Genomic DNA, 23,490 nt, shown 5'->3' on the forward strand with positions numbered 1-23,490 from the left:
GTTTCACCCCTTTAAACCATTCCTTCTGGGATTTACCTCCTTGATCAAAATGAGCCATGTCTGTTACATGTAACAGAAAAAACAACTGAAAATGACTTAAATAGTATTTATTCTCACACCACAAGAAATCCAGGTTGGATAGGTTTTAGACACTGTGTTTGCCTCCATCTCAGCTATCTCCTTTCATCATCACAAGATTCATGTTTTTATTCCAAGAGACATGCAAAAATAAACAACAACAATGAATTCAGTGGAAGAAGAAGAGGGACCGTTCTTGTGAGTCTTTTTGTATTGTTCAGTTTATTAGTAGCTAAGTCTTTTCCAGAATCTCTCCAGCTCCCTTCACCTCATGTTCCTTTGGCTAATTTGGGTCCCATGCCTTGTGTTGGATCAAATGTTGTCAATTCAGTATCGACACTACCCCTTCTAAGGTCTCCTCCGCTTTGAAGAAGAGAAGCCTGGAACTATGTTTGCCAGAATCCCCTTTGTCATATGGTTCCAGGGTGGAATGTAACAACGAGAGGCACCCTTGAGCCATAGTGACAAAGAGAGCATTCTCTAGAGTCAGTTGTGGTCAGAAATATGAATGGGTGTGATACTGCTAAAAACGTCAAGGTGAGTTTTAAGAACCACTTGCTTTGAGTGCTTCAGGTTGAGAAAGTCCGTGGTAGTGTATTAGTCCATTCTTGCTCTAAAGAACTACCTGAGACTGGGTAATTTATTTAAAAAAAAAAAGAGGTTTAATTGGCTCAGAGTTCCACAGGCTGTACAGGAAGCTTGGCTGGGGAGGCCTCAGGAAACTTACAATCATGGTGGAAGGGGAAACAGGCACATCTTACATGGCTGGGACGGGAGGAAGAGAGCAAGGGGGAAGTGCAACACACTTTTCAACAACCAGATCTCGTGAGAACTCACTATCATGAGAACAGCAAGGGAAATGTCTGTCCCCATGATCCAATTACCTCCCACCAGGCCCATTCTCCAACATAGGGATTACAATTCGACATGAAATTTGGGTGGGGGCGCAAATCCAAACCATATCAGGTAGCTTCTGTTACCAATGCTCCCTTAGGTTGTTTTTTTAGGGGGGGCCCTGGGGGGTAAGCCATAAATTCCCTATACTAAAACCTTTAATATCTAGGCTACACAGAGTAGCTTCTGGTTTCCTGGTTAATATATGAACCTTCCTAAACATGACTGATGCAAGGGCAATAGATTATAACAACTGACAGCCTAATCGCGACTTACCCCCAAAGATATGTGGGAAGATTAACATTTGAAGAAAAACTGCTGTCTAACACAAGGAAAAATTGGGTGGGGGTAGGTGACATGATTCCAGTATGGAGCAAAATATAATATCAGGAAATTTGGCTTCTGGTAATAATTATGTAACTTGGTGGGACTAACCTTCCCACAGATGACAATGATAAAGTCTGGGTGAAAGTATTAAAAATCACCTGTCGGAAGATACCAGACAGAGACTGAAAGCAGGCAAAAATTGGAGAAAAGTCTGCCTTTAAAAGGTTGGAACTATACCAATGTGATTTTTGAGTTTGTAGTGTTTGCCCTAAGATGTTCACTAATCGAGTAGGTGGCTCAGGATGAAGAAAGTTGCAGCCTTACTGGACTGTGGTGTCAGAGTACAGTGTTCAGGAGTGAAAAGCAGCTAGGAAGCTGGGGATAAGTCTAGAAGGGAGGGCTTCATAGAGGCAACAAGCCCCAAAATCTGCATATACATTGCTCAAATTCTTGTCTGAAAACTGAAATATGCACATTAAAATTAATTCTCTACTAGAACAGAAATCAACACTCTTCTTAGCAATGTAACAGAATCCAGAGACTCTACAATGTATCATTCTTTATGTCTGGTATAAGTTAAGAAATGACTAAACACATAAGAAACAAGAAAATATGATACATATGCAAAAGAAGAAAAAAAAAACCCCAGTCAATGAGAACCAAACCTTAGGTGGTACTTAGCAGACAAGAATTTTAAGGCAGCTATTATAAGACTGTTCAAGGACTTACAGGAAAATACATATAATGAATGAACAGATGGAGAATCTTAGCAGCAAAATGGAAACAATGAAAAGATCCAAACGAAAATTTTAAACGAAAAATACAGGAAATAAAATGAAAAATTTACTGGATATATTTAATGGCAGATTGGAGGTGGCACAAGAGTCAGTGAATCTGAAAATAATGAATGGAAATTATCCCAATTCAAGAAAAGAGGAGGAAAAGATAGAAGATATATGAGTAGATACTCGGGGAACTGTAACATAATACCAAGCAGTCGAACACATGAAATTGGACTTCCAGAATTAGAGAAGAGGGAGAGAATAGGGAAGAAAAAAAATTTGAAGAAATAATGGTCAAAGCCTCCCAGATTTAGTAAAAACATAAACTTATGGATCCAAAAGGTTAGTTAACCACAGCAGAAGAAATGCAAGGAAAACTACACTAAGGATGTGGCAGACTGCTGAATTCCGAAGATGAAAGGAGCCAAGAAAAAAAAAAACCAAAAAACACCTCTATACACTACATAAAGAGAAACAATAACACAAATGATGGCAGACTTCTCATCAGAAACAGTGGGGCCAGAAAACTATGATGCACACCCAGGAAACCTTCAGTGAAAAACTTGTTGCCCCAGCTGTGAAGAGTGCTGTTAGCAGATAACTTTCATTTGTCCGCTTCTTTAGGAATTGCCTCAGCTGTCGAGAATTGCCTCACTCTAGGTCATACCCTTTCCTGAGGTGCCTACTGTCAGGGATCAGTCAATTGGGCCTGACCATCTTGGTCCATGGCAAGATGTATCTGAAGGGCTGTTCTTGCTCCAGATCTTCCCAGGTGGTCAGCTGAGACTGTTATAGGGCACACATCACAGATGAACTTTTCCTTCTGACCACTCTTACTTTCTTCTTTTTCCCACAGGTTTTGATGCCAAGGAAATTCCTTAGTAAACATCTATTGGATAGACTCCATCTTGGAGTCTGTCTCCCAGGGAACCGAACCCATGACAACAATTGTATGACATCTTTAAGTACTAAAATCTAAATGCCAACCGAGAATTCTGTATGCAGCAAGATTATCTTGCAAAAAGGAAAGCAAAATGTAGATATTTTCAGATAAAAGCTGAGAACATGTGTCACCAGCAGACTTGTGCTATAGGAAATGCTAAAGGGAATTTTTCAAGCTGGAAGGGAACGACACTAGATGGTAACTTGGATCCAATGAAAATAATAAGGACACAGGAAATGGTAAATATTTGGGTAAATATAAAAGGATATATATTTTGGTTTTCTGAATTTCTTTAAAAAATCATGGGATTGTTTAATGGAAAATAATAACACCGTATTATGGGGTTTGTAACATAAGTGGATGTACTATGACAAAAATCTCACAAAGTCTGAGGGAGTGGTAAATAAAACTAGAGTATTATAAGGTTTCTATATTTTATGTGAAGTAGTATGATTGTGACAAATTAGAGATGTATATTGAAACAACTACTAGAAATGTAAAAGGCATAGCGAAAAAGTCAACAGAAAAATAAAAATGGAATATTACAAAATATTTGAAAAATCCAAAAGAAGGCAAGAAAGGAGGAAGAGAGGAACAAAACCTGGAAAAATAGAAGGCAAATAGCAAAATGTACACCTAAATCCAACCCTATGAAGAATTACATTAAATGTACATGGACGAAAAAACTCCAGTTAAAAGGCAGAAATTATCAGACCGGCTGAAAAAGCGTGACTTAACTCTGTCTGCAAGAGGCACACTTTCACACTTTAAGTACAAAGACACCAATAGGTTGAAAGTCAAAGGATGGGCCAGGCACAGTTGCTCACGCCTGTAATCCCAGCACTTTGGGAGGCCAAGGCAGGTGGATCACCTGAGGTCAGGGGTTTGAGACCAGCCTGGCCAATATGGGGAAACCCCATTTCTACTAAAAATACAAAATTTAGCTGGGCGTGGTGGCATGCCCCTGTAGTCTCAGCTACTTGGGAGGCTGAGGCAGGAGAATCGCTTGAATTGAACCCAGGAGGCGGAGGTTGCAGTGAGCCGAGATCATGCCACTGTACTCCAGCCTGGGTAACAGGATGAGACTCCTTCTCAAAAAAATAAATACATAAATTAATTAATTTTAAAAAAAGAAAGTCAAAGGATGGAAAAAGATATACCATGAAATCAATCAGCACAAAAAATCTGGAGTGGCTGTATTTATATCAAACAAAATAGAATTCAAGGAAAGGAGCATTAGCAGAGAAGAAAAGAGACATTTCATAATGACAAGAGTGTAAATACATCAGGAGGATCAAACAATTATGAATGACTATGTGCTAAATAACCGAGCTTCAGAATACATGAAATACAAACTGTCAGGATTATAGTAATAAAAAAATAGACAAATGCACAATCATTGCTGGAGATTTTAACATATCTCTCTCAGTAATTGATAGAACTAGGAGACAAAATCCATAAGGCTATAGAAGATCTAAACCATACCATTAATCACTTTGACCTAAATGACAACTTTGGAACACTAAGCCCAAGTGGAAAATTCACATTCCTTCCAGGTGCAAATAGAATGTTCACTTAGATGGACTAAATGCTGGGTCATCAAACAAGTCTCAATCAATTGTTGATAAATATTGGATTCTGAAAGAGTATGTTTTCTGACCACAACAGAATTCAATTAGAAATCAGTAACAGTAAGATAGCTAGGAAATTCCCAAATATTTGAAAATTAAGCAACACACTTTTAAGTAACACGTGAGGCAAAAAATAAATCATAAGGGAAATGAGAAAATATTACAAAGTTAATGAAAATACAACATAAAAAATTTGTGGGTTCTATTTACATCTTTAAATGCTAATATTAGCATTTAAAGCTTAACATAAATTATCTAAGATTCCAGTTTAAGAACCTACAAAAAGACAAGTTAAACCCAAAGTAAGAAGGAAAGAGTAAAAAGCAGATATCAATGGGAAAAAAAAAACCAGAAGCTATCTATAGAGAAAATTATAAGCAAGCCAGAGATAATTATTTGAAAAGGGTAATAAAATAGATAAAATTCCAGCAAGACCTATTAAGAAAAAAAGGGAGAAAATATACATTTTCAGTGTCAGGAATGAAAGAAGGTGTGGATATCACTACAGATCCTATTGGCATTGAAGGATAAGAAAATAGTGTGAACTATCTTAGGTTGATATATTAACAACTTAGATAAAATGGCCAAGTTCCTTAAAAAGTAAAACCTAAGTTGGCACAATATGAAATAAAAAATTGGAACAACCCTTTTTAAATACATTGAATTTATTATGAAAAATATTTTCACAGGCTGAGCACGGTGGCTCATGTCTGAAATCCCAGCACTTTGGGAGGCTGAGGCAGGAAGATCACTTGAAGCCAGGAGTTCAAGACCAGGCTAGGCAACAAAGGGAGACCCTATCTCTAAAATTAAAAAAGGCTGGGCGTGGTGGCTCACGCCGGTAATCCCAGCACTTTGGGAGGCCGAGGATCACTTGAGTTCAGGAGTTCAAGACCAGACCAGCCTGGGCAACATGGTGAAACCCCGTCTCTACCAAAAACACAAAAAAGCCAGGCGTGGTGGCGGGTGCCTGTATTGCCAGCTACTCAGGAGGCTGAGGCAGGAGAATCACTTGAACCCAGGAGGAGTTAATAAATAAGTATATTGGCCAGGTGCAGAGGTTGCAGTGAGCTGAGATCGTGCCACTGCACTCCAGCCTGGGCAACAGAGTAAGGCTCTATCTCGAAAAATAAAGGACAAAGAAAGAATTTCTGATTTTTTCATTTCTATTCAGTTGGAAGTTCATCACAATAATGCAAGACAAAGAAATAAAAGACATAAAAATAGGAGAAGAAGTAATAAAACTTTCTATTCACAGACAACGTGATTGTTAATGTAAAACTCCTAAGGAATCAATAATAACAGCAAAACTACTAGAATTAGTGAATGAGTGTACAAAGTCTTAGGATACAAAGTCAGTATGAAAAAATCAATTACATGTCTATATACTAACAGCAAACAATTAGAAAATAAAAGCCAATTTCATAAGCTAAGGGGAAAAGTCAAGCTGGGAATTGCTCAGGGCAAACCTACCTCCCATTCTATTCAAAGTCATCCCTCTACTCACTGAGATAAATGCATGTCTCATTGCCTCTCTTGGAAAGGCTGATCAGAAACTCAAAAGGATGTAACCATTTATCTCTTATCTACCTATGACCTGGAAGCCCACTCCCAGCTTTGAGTTGTCCCGCCTTTCTGGACTGAACCAATATTCAATATTCATCTTACATATGTTGATTGATGTCTCATGTCTCCCTAAAATGTATAAAACCAAGCTGTGCTTGGACCACCTTGGGTACATGTCCTCAGGACCTTCTGGGGCTGTGTCACATGCACATGACCTTAACTTTGGCAAAATAAACTTCCTAAATTGACTGAGACCAATCTCAGATATTTTGTGTTCACAAAAGCATGCAACAGTATTTACTAATACATTTTTAAAAAGATGTTCAAGATCTTTACACTGAAAATTATTTAATGTTTTGAGAAATATTTAAGAGACTCAAATAAATGCTACAGTTATGAGGGTTAGGGCCACATGAGAACAGGAGGATGTGGAGAGGAAGGTGTGGAGAAGGGCAGCAGCAATGTTGACTGGACATTGGCTACATATATGGAGATAAATAAGTATATTGACCAGGTGTGGTGGCTCATGCCTGTAATCCCAGCACTTCAGGAGGCCAAGGTTACAGGATTGCTTGAACCCAGGAATTTGAGACCTGCCTGGGCCACATCGTGAAACCCTATCTCTACAAAAAAATTAAAAATTAGCCAGCTCTGATGGTGTGCACCTGGAGTCTCAGCTACTAGGGAGACTGAGGTGGGAGGATCGCTGAGCCTGGGAGGTTGAGGCTGCAGTGAGCCATTATCATGTCACTGCACTCCAGCCTGTGCAACAGAGCGAGACCCTGCCTAAATAAATAAATAAGAATATTAATGATAGTGGAGACCAGCTTTCTCATTGTCAGAGAAGGGAATTACAAATATGGAAAGCAGAAAGCAAGAGTGAACCAGTAGTGCTGGAATTGGTGTGAATTCATGGCTTTGTAGAAAGATATATACATACGCATACATGTAATTTCTAGTTCTGCCCACTGACAAGACTTGAACATGTCAACACCCCAATAGTATTGAGGACATCTAAAGACCCAATCTTGATTTCTGAAAACCATTCTCCACCAAAAACAAACAAACAAACAAACAAATCCGAGGCTTTTGATGAAATTAATAATTTGCAGACCGGGGCAGGGGACGCACAAAATGAGCTTGGAAAGTTTTGTGCAAGAAAATAAGGAAGTTCCCAAAATAATGATGGGGCTCTGTTAAAGGGCATAGAATCCAGTTGGAATGGGCTCCCCACTGGTCAAATCTGGGACAAATGACATCAAAATTAGTAGTAATCATAACAAATTATAGCCAAGCACGGTGGCTCATGCCTGTAATCCCAGCACTTTGAGAGGCCAAGGCGGGCAGATCATTTGAGGCCAGGAGGTTGAGACCAGCTTGGCTAATATGGTGAAACCCTGTCTCTACTAAAAATACAAAAATTAGCCAGTTGTGGTGGCACGCGCCTGTAGTCCCAGCTACTCGGGAGACTGAGGCAGGAGAATTGCTTCAAACTGGGAGGCAGAGATTGCAGTGAGCTGAGATTGCACCACTGCACTCCAACCTGGGTGACACAGAGCGAGACTCCTTCTCAAAAAGAAAAAAAAAAAAAGTAATCGTAACAAATTATAACTCATAAAATAAAACAGGAACCCATGAGTCCACATTTGGTATAAAGAAATGCATGAATAAATTGTAAGTTAGATGAGGAACAGATATTTACATAGGTTTACCTTACCTCTTCAAAAACTAATATTAATATTAATTGCAGAGGGAAAAACAGTCACTTACAGTGGAGAATCATGGCCAACACCTTCTTAATCAAATGACCAAACATAATACTAACATAGAACAGGCAAGCCCCAACATTGAGGCTTAGCCCAGAAGGGTTCTTGGCTTTGCCTGGGAAAGAATTCAAGGGTGAGCCAGTAGTGTTAAACAGCAACTTGGCAGCGTACAGCAGCAGGAAAGGTACAGCTCCTTGTGAAGCAGGGTTACCCCAAAGGCAATGTGCCAAGAGAAGCAGCTCAGAGGTGGTTCTGCACTAATATTTATACCTGTTTTAACTATACACGAATTAAGGGGCAGTTTATGCAGAAATGTCTAGGATGAGGGTGGTAACTTCCAGGTCATCAGGTCGTTGCCATGGAAAGGCCTTGAAATGTCCAGGTGTTGCCATGGCAATGGTAAACTGATATGGCATACGGGTGGGTGTGTCTTATGGAGAGCTGCTTCCCCTGGGAACCTGTTTTAGCTAGTCCTCAATTTGGTCCGGAATCTGAGCCCTGCCTCTGGAGTCAAGTTTTGCCTCCTACCTCAATATCACTGGTAATAGGACAAATAGACATCAGAATCCCCTGATAGAATGCCATGAGAACACAGCATCATTTCCATGATATTCCTGTCAAAGATTCACAACCCAAATCTAGTCATGAGAAAACACTGGAAAAACCAAAATGGTGGGATATTCCTCAAAATAACTGTTCTATAGTCGTCAGACTTGTCAAGGTCATGAAAATCGAGGAAAGAGTCAAGAACGATTTCAGACTGAAGGACAGTAAAGAGATACGACAAATAAATGCAATGTATAATTGTGGACTAGCTCCTCTTGCATTAAAGAGATTATTGGGACAACTAGAAATTTAAATAGGGTAAAAGGATTAAGTAGTAGTAACGTATTAATGTCAGCTTCCTGATTTGGGTGGCAGTGTTTTGACTGTGCAGGAGAATATCCATCTGCAGGAAATATACACAAAAGAATTGGCTAACAAAGCTGTAGGTTTTTGGCTTTCTCCTGTCTGCTAAGTAAGTTACCACTCCATCATCTGTTTTCCACTTTTCTAAATTTTATTTTATTGACTTATTTTATTTTGTTAATAATCCTTACCTGTTATTTCCCTCCCATTCATTCTTTTTGTGTTTATGTGTTTTTTAATTACTCAATATCATTTTTGTTTGGTTTCAGGAGTGAGCAAATAAAAATGCTTCTGTTTAATCTACCATGAAAAACTGGAAGTGTCTCTAAGCTGTCGTAAATCACATCACTGTGTGAGTCATAGAGGTAGAAAGTGAAAGGGAAGGTATCATAACTGGAAAAAAAAAGCAGCAGGTGGAGAGAGGGGACAAATACAAAAGATATTTATATATCTTAATTTATTTATTGAGATGGAGTTTCGTTCTTTTTTTTTTTTTTTTTGAGACAGAGTCTCGCTCTGTCGCCCAGGCTGGAGTGCAGTGGCGCGATCTCGGTTCACTGCAACCTCCGCCTCCTGGGTTCATGCCATTCTCCTGCCTCAGCCTCCCAAGTAGCTGGGACTACAAGTGCCCGCCAACACACCCGGCTAATTTTTTGTATTTTTAGTAGAGACAGGGTTTCACTGTGTTAGCCAGGATGGTCTCGATCTCCTGACCTCGTGATCTGCCTGCCTCAGCCTCCCAAAGTGCTGGGATTACAGGCGTGAGCCACCGTGCCCGGCCGGAGCTTCGTTCTTGTTGCCCAGGCATGAGTGCAGTGGCGCCATCTTGGTTCACTGCAACCTCCACCTCCCAGGTTAAAGCGATTCTCCTGCCTCAGCCTCCCAAGTAGCTGGGATTATAGGCATGCCCCATCATGCCCGGCTAATTTTTTTGTATTTTTAGTAGAGACAAGGTTTCAACATGTTGGCCAGGCTAGTCTCGAACTCTTGAGCTCAGGTGATTTGCCTGCCTCAACCTCCCAAAGTGCTGGGATTACAGGCGTGAGCCACTGCACCCAGTCAGATATCATTATTTAAACAGAACTCTACTATTTTATATCCTTGTATACATAGTCCTAATGAACATGCTTGTTTAATCATTCTGCTACACAGAGAATGCAAAAAATTGTTTTGCACAAACCCATGTGGATTGTTATAAAATAATATGTTTTATTACTGCTTAAATGTCAGTCCTCCTCAACAAAATATTAGCAAATCAAATTCAACAATGTATAAAAAAGTGTATACTAGGACTAAGAGAGATTTGTTTCAGGTATGCAAGGCTGGTTCAACATTTGAAAACTGATCGCTGTAATCTATCACATCAGCAGGCTAAAGAAGAAGAATCCCATGATCCTATCAGCAGATGCAGAAAAATAATTTGACAAAATCCAACACTCATTTATGAAAAATCTTTCAACAAACTAGAAATAGAAGGGAACTTCTTCAACTTGATAAAGAACATCTATTTTAAAAATCCCTAGAGCTAGCATCATGCTTAATGGTGAGAAACTAGATGCTTTCCCACTAAGATCAGGAACAAGGCAAGGATGTCTGCTCTCACCACTCCTATTCAACATTGTACTGGAACTCCTAGATAATGCAATAAGACAAGAAAATGACATAAAACGTGTATAGATTGGTAAGGGAGAAATAAAACTGTCTTTGTTTGCAAATGACATGACTGTCCACATAGAAATACCAAAGAATCAACAAGAACTGGCTAATAAGTGATTATAGTAAGGTTGCCGGATACAAGGTTAATATGCAAAAGTCAATTGCATTCTTATATACCAGCAACGAACAAATGGAATTTGAAATAAAATACACAAAACCATTTACTCTAGTACTCACCAGTTAAATACTTAGGTATAAATCTAACAAAATATATGTAAGATCTATAAGAAAAACCACAAAACTCTGATGAAAGAAATCAAAGAAGCCCTAAATAAATGGAGAGATATTCCATGCAGGAAGATAGGAAAACTCAGTATTGTCAAGCTATCATTTCTTTCCAATTTGATCTACAGACTCAGTGCATTCCATATACATAACTCTTCCATAGTGTGTGTGTATGCATGTGTTGCTTAATGATGGGAATACATTCTGAAAAATGTGTAATTAGGCCATTTCATGGTTGTGCAAACGTCACAGAGTATACTTACATACCAAGACGGTATAGCCTATTACGTACGTAGACTAGATGGTATAGCTTATTGCTCCTAGGCGATAAACCTGTACAGAATTTTACCGTACTGAATATTGTAGGCAATTGTAACACAACGGTAGTTGTGTACTTAAGCATACCTAAACATAAAAACTACAGTAAAAACCTGGTATAAAAGATAAAAAACGATATGCCTATACAAGACACCATGAATGGTGCTTGCAGGACTCGAAATTGCTCTGGGTGAGTCAGTGAGTGAGTGGTGGGTGAATGTGAAGGCCTAGAATGTTGTACACTATCACAGACTTTATAAGCCCCATAGCCTTAGGCTACACTAAGTTTATTTTTAAAATATAGTAATTGCTCCATGATCTTATGACATCTACAATGTCATCTAGTGATAGAAAATTTTCAGCTCCATTATAATCTTATGGGACCACTGTTGTATATGTGGTCCACTGTTGACTGAAACACCATGATGTTGCACATGACTGTGTGTATGTGTGTGTGTGTGTGTTTGCGTCCAGAGAAACCTGACTAATACAATGGCTAATTGTCTACTACTAGCTCTACTATCATTCTTGCCTCCTTCTTGTCTTCAACCTGAATCAGCTTTCAACTAACCTCAATTTACAGAGAAGCAGATAATTAACATTGAGGTGTTGTTGTGTGAAGTTGATAGGGTCTATATATCTTTTACTTTTTTTTTTTTGAGACAGAGTCTCGCTCTTGTTGCCCAGGCTGGAGTGCAGTGGAGCGATCTTGGCTCACTGCAACTTCCACCTCCCGGGTTCAAGTAATTCTTCTGCCTCAGCCTCCTGAGTAGCTGGGATTACAGGCACCCACCACCACGCCCAGCTAATTTTTGTATTTTTAGTTGAGATGGGGTTTCACCATGTTGGCCAGGCTGGTCTCGAACTCCTGACCTCGGGTGATTCGCCCACCTCAGCCTCCCAAAGTGCTGGGATTACAGGCATTAGCCACTGCGCTCGGACCTCCATAAATCTTTTAACAATAATAATGTCTTCAAACCAAAAGAAAGGAATGCTAAAAATGAACGTTTTTTCCACCAGGTTGGTGGACTGTATCATACATACGCATTTGATTCTATATACATAGATATGTGTTTTTATTTATTTTGGTTTTGGTTGAATGATCATTGCTCCAACCAAAAAGATAAGTAGTTTTATTTATTTTGTTTTTGGTTGGAGGGTCATTCTGGATGTCAGTCTCTGCCTGCTATAGATAGTGGGCACCTACCTCAGCAGCCTGTCTCTTGCAGACTCTGGTTTTTCTCAGATTAAGATCCCAGACCCACTAGCTACAGACCTAGTCTGTAGCTCTAAGACAGATATTTAATATTGATAATTCTCTCCAACCTGACTTTTTATAAGCATGCTTGTGGCTTGCAGCCTGCGACTTTCCCTAGCTTATACAACCGGGCTTCGGCCCTGGTTCCTTGTTTGCACTTTAGCAATCTGGTAGTTCTGGAGCCATGACACGAGCTTAGGCCCATTTGGCTAGATTGCGATTTTCTGTCTAGCTTTTGCCAGCTTCCGTGCCCCAGAGTGTCTGATACCATTCATTCTACTTCTATTTCAACTTGAATAGACTTCTCTTGGACTCTGATTCTGGTTCTGCATGACTAAGTTGCTGCCACTACTCAGTGACTATTGAAGCTGTGCCCTCACTTAGCAAGAGAGACCTCCTGGGTGGATCCAACTTGAACTGTGCCCAAGTTTCTCTTGCTCTGGTGGATACTGTGACATGCATCCTGGGACTCAATGTTGTTTCTGGGTTGGTTCCAGATTCCCTGTTTCCAGTTCATTCCCTGGTCCCTGATGGGGAGCTTCTGGGATCCAACATGCTTCACATTTTGGTCTGCAAGGGTTAGGGAAGAGTAATCAAATCACAGCACACAGAAGATTGGGAGATAAGCATAAAAGATATCTTAAGTAAAAAAGTGACAAGATGAAAATGGCATTTTGGGATGATTAATCTCCTAGTGCTGTGCAGGACAAATCAGAAACAGGGTCAGGTGCAGTGGCTCATGCCTGTAATCCCAGCACTTTGGGAGGCCGAGGCAGGCAGATCACTTGAAGTCAGGAGTTCGAGACCAGCCTGGCCAACATGGCGAACCCTCATCTCTATTAAAAGTACAAAAAATTAGCCAAATGTGGTGGCGCATGCCTGTGATCCCAGCTACTCAGGAGGCTGAGGCAGGAGAATTCCTTGAACCTGGGAGGTGGAGGTTGCAGTAAGCCAAGATCGTGCCACTGCACTCCAGCCTGGGCGACAGAGCAAGACTCCATCTTGAAGAAAAAAAAAAAAAGAAGATGCAGGGGACACTGTCTCATATGTTAATCCATTAATTGAAGTATTTCATGCTTAAGACCTGGCCTAGGGTAGTAGGGAACATGAGAAGTAATGAATCTAAAATACTTTATGCAAATAAGATGCTATTTGCATAAAGATGTTCACTGCAGAATAATTTATAATAGCAAAGCTTGCAATGACCTAAATATCCAGCAACACATGAGTGATTTAAATAAATTCTGGTTATAGTCCACTTAATGAAATATTATGTAACTAAAGAAGCCACAATGAAGACTCTGAATCAAAATGGGAAAGTGGATGTGATATGATTAAGTAAAAGAAAAACACAGGATGCAAAATAATAGGTGCACAATTATTACAAAGTCTATACACATGCAAATAAAATATGCACCCTAATTTTATTAAGTGGTAACAGTAATTGTGTGATAGAATTATGTATGATTTTATTTTCTCCATTTTCTAAATTCCTATAATATGGTTATATTAGTTTTAAAGGTTCTGTGATTCTAACTTCCTATTTAGAGTAATTCTACCTCTAATTTAAGTGATCATTTTGATAAATTTATTGGTGCCCTGATATATCCTAGGTCCTGGAATGAACCTTGAGGAAGGGTAAACAGCCATTTTGAGAAAGTCATGTTGTTTGTTTTTATCTTTTCATCAAGGGCCAAGCCAAACTTGCCTTTGGCGGTTGAGGCCCTTGATGAAAAAATAAAAATAAATAACAAGGCCGGGCGCGGTGGCTCATGCCTGTAATCCCAGAACTTTGGGAGGCCGAGGTGGGCGGATCATGAGGTCAGGAGATCGAGACCATCCTGGCTCACACGGTGAAACCCCGTCTCTACTAAAAATACATAAAAATTAGCCTGGCGTGGTGGCGGGCGCCTGTAGTACCAGATACTCGGGAGGCTGAGGCAGGAGAATGGCGTGAACCCGGGAGGCAGAGCTTGCAGTGAGCCGAGATCATGCCACCGCACTCCAGTCTGGGCGACAGAGCGAGACTCCGTCTCAAACAAACAAACAAACAAACAAAAACAAATAACAAAACATTGTTTTCCAGGCAGCCCAAGAAGACCTACTTGCTGGAAACTTATGCATTGGATTTATATTGATTTCTAGCATAGCTGGGCCACAGCTGCCTCCCAGGCCACCAGGTGCCCATACTTTGTACTCATTTTCCCTTTCTCTGGGGGCTACAATAGGAACTAATGTTAAAATCAATAAGCCCTAAGCATTGTTGAAATCAATGAGCCCTAACCACAACTGGCATGTTTTTTCCCCTTAATACTGCTTGTTTTTCATCTCTACCTTGAGGCAGTATTAACTTAGTTGATAAAATCGTGGACAGACCTGGTTTGAAGTTCTGGGTCTTCTGCTCATAGCTGTGTGATTGTGGGCAAGTTACTCAACCAAGCTGTGTCTTCATCAGCTCAGGGTGTGATATTGCTACCTTGTAGGATTGTGGAATGATGGTAAGGAAGCCAAGGAAGAGTTATCAGTAGAGCTATTTTGCCATCATTCAACCTCACCAAGTTGCTGCTGAGGGAGAAGGGTGCTGGCCTCTGAGTGGATCCTGTATCTCCATTTGGAGGAGGTCAGGACAGGACTGTGCACAAAGACCCTTTATGTTACAATTTGACATGTTCTGAAATGCAGCCTGCATTCATGACTCTCCTGGGACAGTTTAGATGTCACTATCATCCAGCATCTAGATGCTGTTATGCAGCTACAGAATTTATTGAGGTAAATGTGCAATGATTTTCAGATGAGGCTGGAAACATAGCATTCTTTGTATGGCAAAGACGAACATGTCTTAGTCCATTTATGTTGCTATAAAGGAACACCTGACTCTGGATAATTTATAAAGAAAAGTTTATTTGACTCCCAGTTCTCCAGGCTGTACAAGAAGCGTGGTGCCAGCATCTGCTTCTGGTGAGGCCTCAGGAAGCTTCCACTTACTGCAGGAGGGGAAGGGGAGCCAGCGCCAGCATATGGTGATCACATGGTGAGAGAGAAAGCAGGAGAGAGAAGGAGGTGCCAGACACTTTTTAACAACCAGCTGTCATGTGAACTAATACAGCAAGAACTCTCTCATTACTGGGAGGATGCACCAAGCCGTTCATGAGGGATCCTCCCCCGTGACTCAACCACCTCCCATTAGGCCTACCTCCAATGTTGGGAATCAAATTTCAACATGAAGTTTGGGCAACAAACATCTAAACCGTAGCAAACAAGTAAGTGGGAAGTTCATAAATAACTACCGAATTTATAGATAACAGGTCTCTGAGCCCATCTCCCCTGAATACTCCCTTTTGGGAGCCTGTGGCCAGGCTGATCTTGAACCCCTGACCTCGTGATCCACCTGCCTCGGCCTCCCAAAGAGCTGTGATTACAGGTGTGAGCCACTGCGCCTGGCCTGGTGCCTGCATTTTTTATTTTTATTTTTATTTTTTTGAGATGGAGTCTGACTGTCACCCAGGCTGGAGTGCAGTAGCATGATCTCGGCTCACTGCAACCTCCGCCCCTCTGGGTTCAAGCGATTCTCCTGCCTCAGCCCCCTGAGTAGCTGGGATTACAGGCACCTGCCACCGGGCCCGGCTAACTTTTGTATTTTTAGTAGAGACGGGGTTTCACTGTGTTAGCCAGAATGGTCTCTATTTCCTGACCTTGTGATCCGCCCAACTCAGTCTCCCAACGTGCTGGGATTGCAGGCATGAGCCACCGCGCCTGGCTGGTTCCTGCATTTTTTAACCTGTTTTCTCTCTCTCTGTCACTGACTCTAACATGTCCCCTGTTGGCTGGATCCATGAACTTGCAGCCTATTCTTCTTGGATTACCTCTTCCACTTGGATTTTTTTTTTTTTTTTTTTTTTTGAGACAAGGACTCACTTTGCCACCTAGATTAGAGCACAGTGATGCAATCACGGTTCACTGCAGCCTTGACCTCCTGGGCTCAAGTGATCCTCCCCTTCAGCCTTCCAAGTAGCTGGGACTGCAGACATGTGTCACTACACCTGGCTAACTTCTAAGTATTTTGTAAAGAAGCAGTCTCGCTCTGTTGCCCAGGCTGGTCTTGAACTCCTGATCGCATGCAGTCCTCTTACTTCAGTCTCCCAAAGTATTGAGATCACAGGCATGAGTCACTGCACACAGCCTGTTGGCATTTTGACAATGGCCCAAATTCTCTATTGCCTGCCTGTGGCTAACCCTCCTTGTCCGCTAACCCTCCTTCTTCCAGAGGAGGAAGACACGTGTGGGTCTTCCTCCTCACCTGGTCCAGTTCTCACCTGACCACTTTGCCAAAGCTGACAAGAAACCGCTCCTCAGCACCCAGCTTCCCCTCACAGGCAATAGAGACCTTTCAACAGGGCTAATACCCACTATGGGAATTCAGAAGAAAGCTGGGCACGTGATAGGGCAAAGGAATGAATCCAAGAGGTAGTAGAAAGTGGGAAAGTGGAAATATCAGGGAAGGATCACGGAGGGAGAGGAAGAACAGTAAAGACGTTCAGGTAACTGTTGGCAGATGATATGGTTTGTGTAAGAGTTGAAGAAGGAAGAAAGAAGCACAAAAAGCGGCTCAACAGTCAAAGACAGGTTTCTTTTAAAGAACAAACTTGAGAGGGGCTTCTGGCTGAGTTAGGTCAGGAGCACTCTCTCTTACAGACTATGAGTTTTTAAGATGTCAGGGCAGGAGAGCTCATCACAGGCTGGGAATGTTTCTGTGTCTCTTTGTCTTGCTTTTCTGGGAGGGAGAGTTTTGTGTCTGTTCCCATACATCTTCCTGCAGCTACAGGCATATCCACTGAGTCTGCTTTTAGCTTCCCTAGCTTGGTGCACCTAAAGGGAAAGGAATGTGCTTATTAGGACCCACTGTTTTACTGGGGCCCATCATATGAGTGTGAAGTTTGGTGGTTACCCAAGAGACTTTCCCCACTCCTTCTGGGCCCGAGCTGTCTTATATGTGTTTTACTATCTGTTCTTTCTGGCTTTTTCTTGTTAGAAGAAAAGTGATTTCCTTGAAATGCATGAGGTTAGAAAGGGAGCTAGAACTGAAAATGGCAGTATTTTTCCAAGATGACAGTGCTCCTGCTCTGTCAGTTTGGATCTGCATCCCCACCAAATCTCATGTTGAATTGTAATCCCCAGGGTTGGAGGTGGGACCTGGTAGGAGGTGACTGTACCATAGGGGCAGATTTCTCATGAATGCTTTAGCACCATCCCCCTTGATACTGTCCTCATGATAGTCAGTGAGTTCTTGTGAGATCTAGTTGTTTAAAAGTGTGTGGTACCCACCCCCACCCCCTGCTCCTGCTCCAGCCATTTAAGACGCACCTGCTCCACCTTTGCCTTCCACCCTGATTGGAAGCTTCCCGAGGCCTCCCCAGAAGCCGAGCAGATGCCAGCATCATGCTTCCTGTACAGCCTGCAGAACCAGGAGCCAATTAAACCTATTTTATTCATAAATTACCCAGCCTCAGGTATTTCTTTATAGTGATGCAAGAACAGACAAATACAGGGGATAAAACACTAGAAAGAATGAGGATGAACGGTAAATGGAGATCTATGATGAAGAAAAATAAAGTGTGTGGTGGTTACAGTTGAAAATAAAAAAAGAAAATGGGTGTAATGTTTGGAGGGGAGGCGTGCAGTAGAGGTGAAGGTGGAAAGGTGGGCTACAGGGCCATTTCAAGGCAGGATTATAAGGTGGGCACCTGAAACCATCAGCCAATGACTGCCATTAGAGGGGCTGTAACAGCTCTTGCCTTCAAGAAAGACGGGACTCAAAAGATGGCTTAAATAAATACAAAAATATATAAAATAAAGTAGACTATTAAACACAATAAGAGAAGTACAAATAAAGCACGGTGGGATCACACAAAAAGGACGTCATGGCATTCAACATTCTGTCCCTTATCTCTGAAGAATTTTGAGACCGAAATTTGGGGGATTCTTTTCTTTTTCTTTCTTTCTTTTCTTTCTTTTTTTTTTTTTTTTTCTGAGATGGAGTCTTGCTGTGTCACACAATGGCGCAATCTTGGCTCACTGCAACCTCTGCCTCCCAGGTTCAAGCAATTCTCCTGCCTCAGCCTTCCGAGTAGCTGGGATTACAGGCGCCTGCCACCACGCCTGGCTAATTTTTGTATTTTTAGTACAGACGGGGTTTCACCACGTTGGCCAGACTGGTCTTGAACTCCAGACCTTGTGATCCACCCGCCTTGGCCTCCCAAAGTGCTGGCACTATAGGCATGAGCCACTGCCCCCGGCCTTGGGGGTTCTTTAGTAGAAAGTTACCATGTAAATATATTAAATTACTAAATATCTTCAGCAATCAAAAGAAAATCATGTTATGTTTGATAGCAGAAACTTACCCTGATTTAGGGTCTATTTATAATATTAAATTTATACATTTTGAAACACTTTATCTCATTTTTTTTTTTTTGCCTCAAAATCTCTGTTGGTTAAGTAAAGTATGATCTTTATTTTGCAAATGACTGGCCTAATATTATACCTCTTTAAGGGACAAAGCCATTTTCTACTTCTCTTTTTTTCAGTCTTGTGTGTTTTTCTAGATCATTGTTGGCATGCTAAAATCTGGTATTTTCTAGGATGAATCAGTAGCTTTTTTTTATTGTAAAGAGTAGAAACTCTGGCCCTGTTTTAACTAATCTTTTCAGTAGTAGGAGGATGAAACAGAAATAAAATATATTGAGGAGGGTAAGTAAGAATTATAAGGAATTGGCATTTGGAACTGGTCGTTTCTAAGGAGATTAAAAAGGCATAAACATTAACGAAATTCGATGAACTATTCAGCTCCTAGCATCATAAATGCTAAATAAATGTTTATTGAAATAATGAAAGAACGGATGGATGAACTATAAAAACACAGAAATGAATATAATGATACCTAAAATTATTGAGTATTTACCATATGCCAGGCACTGTTTTAGCCCACTATATGTATCTCATTTTAATCAACACACTAATTCTCTTACGCAGGTACTGCTATTATTTCCCATTCTGCAGATGAAGAAACTGAAGTACAGAAAGATTAAGTAATTATAGTACTGAGGCCCTGTCCCATTTATAACGCTGCAGCAAGTTCCTGATTTCATAAGAGCCCTGTGGCAAGTTACTTAATTTCATCATGCAACTAGCCAGCCATACTCTTCCTAAGCCAGCCAAGCCCAAGCCCATCAATTGGTTGCTTCTGTTTGTGCTGCCACTTGCGGCTGAAGGGACCCGCTCTTGTTCCCTTACCCTTCCACCATCTCTTTCGGGTCTATTTGTGACTTCTTATTCCAAAGGCTGTTGGCACCACTTGGCAACACACCTCTTGAGCCCTAACTGGAGATAAGAATAGGTGGGAACGGGGCTATTAATTTCAAGCATAACATGGAGATCCAGGACTTGGGTTCTAGGCTTCCAGTTCTGCCTTGACTCTCACCTCTGCTTTCTTACCCTTGAAAGCCAAAGCAAAATTCTCTGCATCTTCTGGCCAGCCATTCTATATTTTATTGACCCTATGACAGCCATTCATTCAGAGATTCTGATGTAACTGCTCTGGTATAAAAAAAGTGCACCCTGTTCACAATAGCGAAGACTTGGAACCAACCCAAATGCCCATCAATGATAGACTGGATAAAGAAAATGTGGCACATGTACACCATGGAATACTAGGCAGCCATAAAAAATGATGAGTTCATGTCCTTTGCAGGGACATAGATGAAGTTGGAAACCATCATTCTCAGCAAACTAACACAGGAACAGAAAACCAAACACTGCATGTTCTCACTCATAAGTGGGAGTTGAGCATTGAGAACACATGGATACAAGGAGGGGAACATCACACACCGGGGCCTGTTGGAGGGTGGGGGGCTGGGGGAGGGATAGCATTAGGAGAAATACCTAATGTAGATGACAGGTCGATGGGTGCAGCAAACCACTATGGCGCGTGTATACCTATATAACAAACCTGCACATTCTGCATATGTACCCCAGAACTTAAAGTATAATTTAAAAAAAGTGCACCATTAAAAAAATTCACCACTAAGAAGGAAAAATAAACATTCTCAATTATAACTGCGTGATGTCATCAATTGAAAAAATATGTCCCCTTTTCAGAGAAGTTAAAACTGAAAAAAAAAGCCACGTTAAACTGGGTGAAATGTGGTCTATAATGGTGTCTTGACAGATATTTCTAACACTTGGGGGACATTCATAGTCAGCTTTTCCCATGGCCGTTACTACTGCCACTTGCAATGTTCTCAATGTTCTGTCCCTCCTTTTGGAAAGTGCTGTCAATTGTAGCAGCTGTAGTTATATGTAGTTATAAACAGTGCTTTTTTTTTTTTTTTTTTGAGTTGGAGTCTCTGTCACCCAGGCTGGAGTGCAGTGGGATGATCTCAGCTCACTACAACCTCTGCCTCCTGGGTTCAAGCAATTCTCCTGTCTCAGTCTCCTGAGTAGCTGGGAATACAGGCGCACACCACCATGCCCAGCTAATTTTTGTATTTTTAGTAGAGACGGGGTTTCACCATATTAGTCAGGCTGGTCTCCAACTCCTGACCTCGTGTGATCCACCCACCTCGGCCTCCCAAAGTGCTGGGATTACAGGCTTTAGCCACTGCGCCCAGTCAACAGTGCTCTTTTTGATGCAAAACTGTGAAGATTGTATATTTTGGATGTGATGGCTAACACAGAAGGATGCAGTGGCAGAGGATGCTAAAGAGTGGATACAATAGGAAGAGTATGCAATATATCAGAGGATAAGATGTTTAGGGAGGGGGTGCATGTGTCTTTTTAATCACTATGATATAGAATATTTCCATTTCCCTCCTTCTCCAAAAAATGTTCCTTCGTGACTCTCTGCAGTCAATTCCCAGCCCAAGCCCCAGCTCCTGGCAGTCATTAATCTTTCTATCACTGTATTTTTAATGCTACTAAAATTTCATATAAATGGAATCATGCATTTATATGAATCATATAGTATTCTGTGTCTGGAATACTTCACTTAACATACTGTTTTGGGACTTTCCATGTTGTTGCATATATCAGCTGTTCATTCCTTCTTTATTTCAGAATACAATTCCTTTGAATGAATGATACTACAGTGCATTTATCCATTTATTAGTTGATATATATATTTGGGTTGTTTCTCCAACCCAACAAGGAAGCATTCAGTCTTTCACCATTACATATGATGGTGACTGTAGGTTTTTGGTAAATGCTCTTTCCTACTTTGCTGCAAGTTTTTATCATGAATGAGTGTCGGATTTTGTCAAATGCTTTTTGTGTGTGTGTCAGTTAAGATGGTCGCATGATTTTTTTTTGTTAGCCAGTTGATACGGTGGATTACATTGATTAATTTTAATTAATCAATTTTTGTTTGTTGAACCACTCTTACTTATCTGGAACAAGTTCTACTTTATGTCCTTGAATAACCAAAGCAATTCTAAGCAAAAAGAACAAATCTGAAAGCATCACATTACCTGATTTCAAATTATACTACAAGGCTATACTAAACAAAATGGCATGGTACTGGTATGAAAGTAGATACATAGACCAAAGGAACAGAGTGGAGAAATCAGAAGTAAAGCCAAATACTTACAACCAACTGGTCTTTAACAAAGCATACAAAAACCTAAATTGGGGAAAGGACAACCTATTCAATAAATGGTGCTGGGAAAACTGGATAGCCACATGTAGAAGAATAAAACTGGATTTCTGTCTCTCACCATAGAAAAAAATCAACTCAAGATGGATCAAAGACTTTAAGACTTGAAACTATAAAAATTCTAGAAGAAAACCTAGGAAAACCCCTTCTGGACATTGGCCTAGGAAAATAATTTGTGACTAAGGCCCCAAAAGCAAATGCAATAAATAAATAAACAAATAGAACAGAATTGAAAAAGCTTCTGCACACCAAAAGAAATAATAATCAGAGTAAGCAGACAACCCACAGAATGGGAGAAAATATTTGCAAATGATGCATCCAACAAAGGACTAATATCCAGATTCTACAAGGAACTCAAACAAACCAGCCAGAAAAATAAATAATGCCATCAAAAAGTAGGCAAATGACCTGAATAGACCTTTCTCAAAAGAAGATATACAAATGGCCAACAAATATATGAAGAAATGCTCAACATTACTAATCATTAGGGAAATGCAAATTAAAATCACAAAGAGATACCACCTTACCCCAGCCAGACCACCATTATTAAAAAGTCAGAAAACAGGCCGGGTGCAGTGGCTCAAGCCTGTAATCCAAGCACTTTGGGAGGCTGAGGTGGGCAGATCACCGGATGTCAGGAGTTCGAGACCAGCCTGCCCAACATGGCGAAACCCCATCTCTACTAAAAATACAAAAAATTAGCCGGGAGTGGTGGTGGGCGCCTGTAATCCCAGCTACTCAGGAGGTTGAGGCAAGAGAATCACTTGAACCTAGGAGGCAGAGGTTGCAGTGAGCTGAGATCGTGCCACTGCACTCCAGCCTGGGCAACAAGAGCGAAACTCTGACTCAAAAAAAAAAAAAACACACACAAAAAAAACCAAAAACAAAGTCAGAAAACAATAGATGTTGTGACAGATATGCTGAAAAAGGAAGGTGGGAATGTAAGTTAGTACAACCCCTATGGAAAGTGGTATGGAGACTTCTTAAGGAACAAAAGTAGATCTACCATTTGATCCAGCAATCCGGCTACTGGGTGTCTAACCAAAGGAAAAGAAGTCATTCTATCAAGAAGACATCTGCATATATATATATTTATCACAGCACAATTCACAATTGCAAAGATATGGAATCAACCAAAGTGCCCATCAGCCGATGAGTGGGTAAAGAAAATGTGGTGTATATATACCACAGAATCTACTCAGCTGTAACAAAATGAAGTAATGTCTTTTCAGCAACTTGGATGAAGCTGAAGGCCATTGTTCCAAGGGAAGTAACTCAGGAATGGAAAATCAAATACAGTATATTCTCACTTGTAAGTGGGAGCTAAGCTATGGGTATGCAAAGGCATGCACACTGATATAATAGACTTTAGAG

The 23,490-nt window shown here is 40.8% G+C and overlaps 1 long non-coding RNA gene across 1 annotated transcript; it reads left to right on the top strand.

Annotated features, from left to right (window-relative positions):
- The first annotated feature begins 382 nt into the window (after positions 1 to 382).
- Positions 383 to 20,522, top strand: LOC129048173 (uncharacterized). Its single transcript, XR_008510288.2, has 3 exons — positions 383 to 615; positions 2,938 to 3,263; positions 19,440 to 20,522. It is a non-coding gene; the product is annotated as an uncharacterized LOC129048173 (long non-coding RNA).
- The last annotated feature ends 2,968 nt before the right edge of the window (positions 20,523 to 23,490 follow it).

Source organism: Pongo abelii, chromosome 8, assembly GCF_028885655.2.
Source record: "Pongo abelii isolate AG06213 chromosome 8, NHGRI_mPonAbe1-v2.0_pri, whole genome shotgun sequence".
NCBI lineage: Eukaryota > Metazoa > Chordata > Mammalia > Primates > Hominidae > Pongo > Pongo abelii.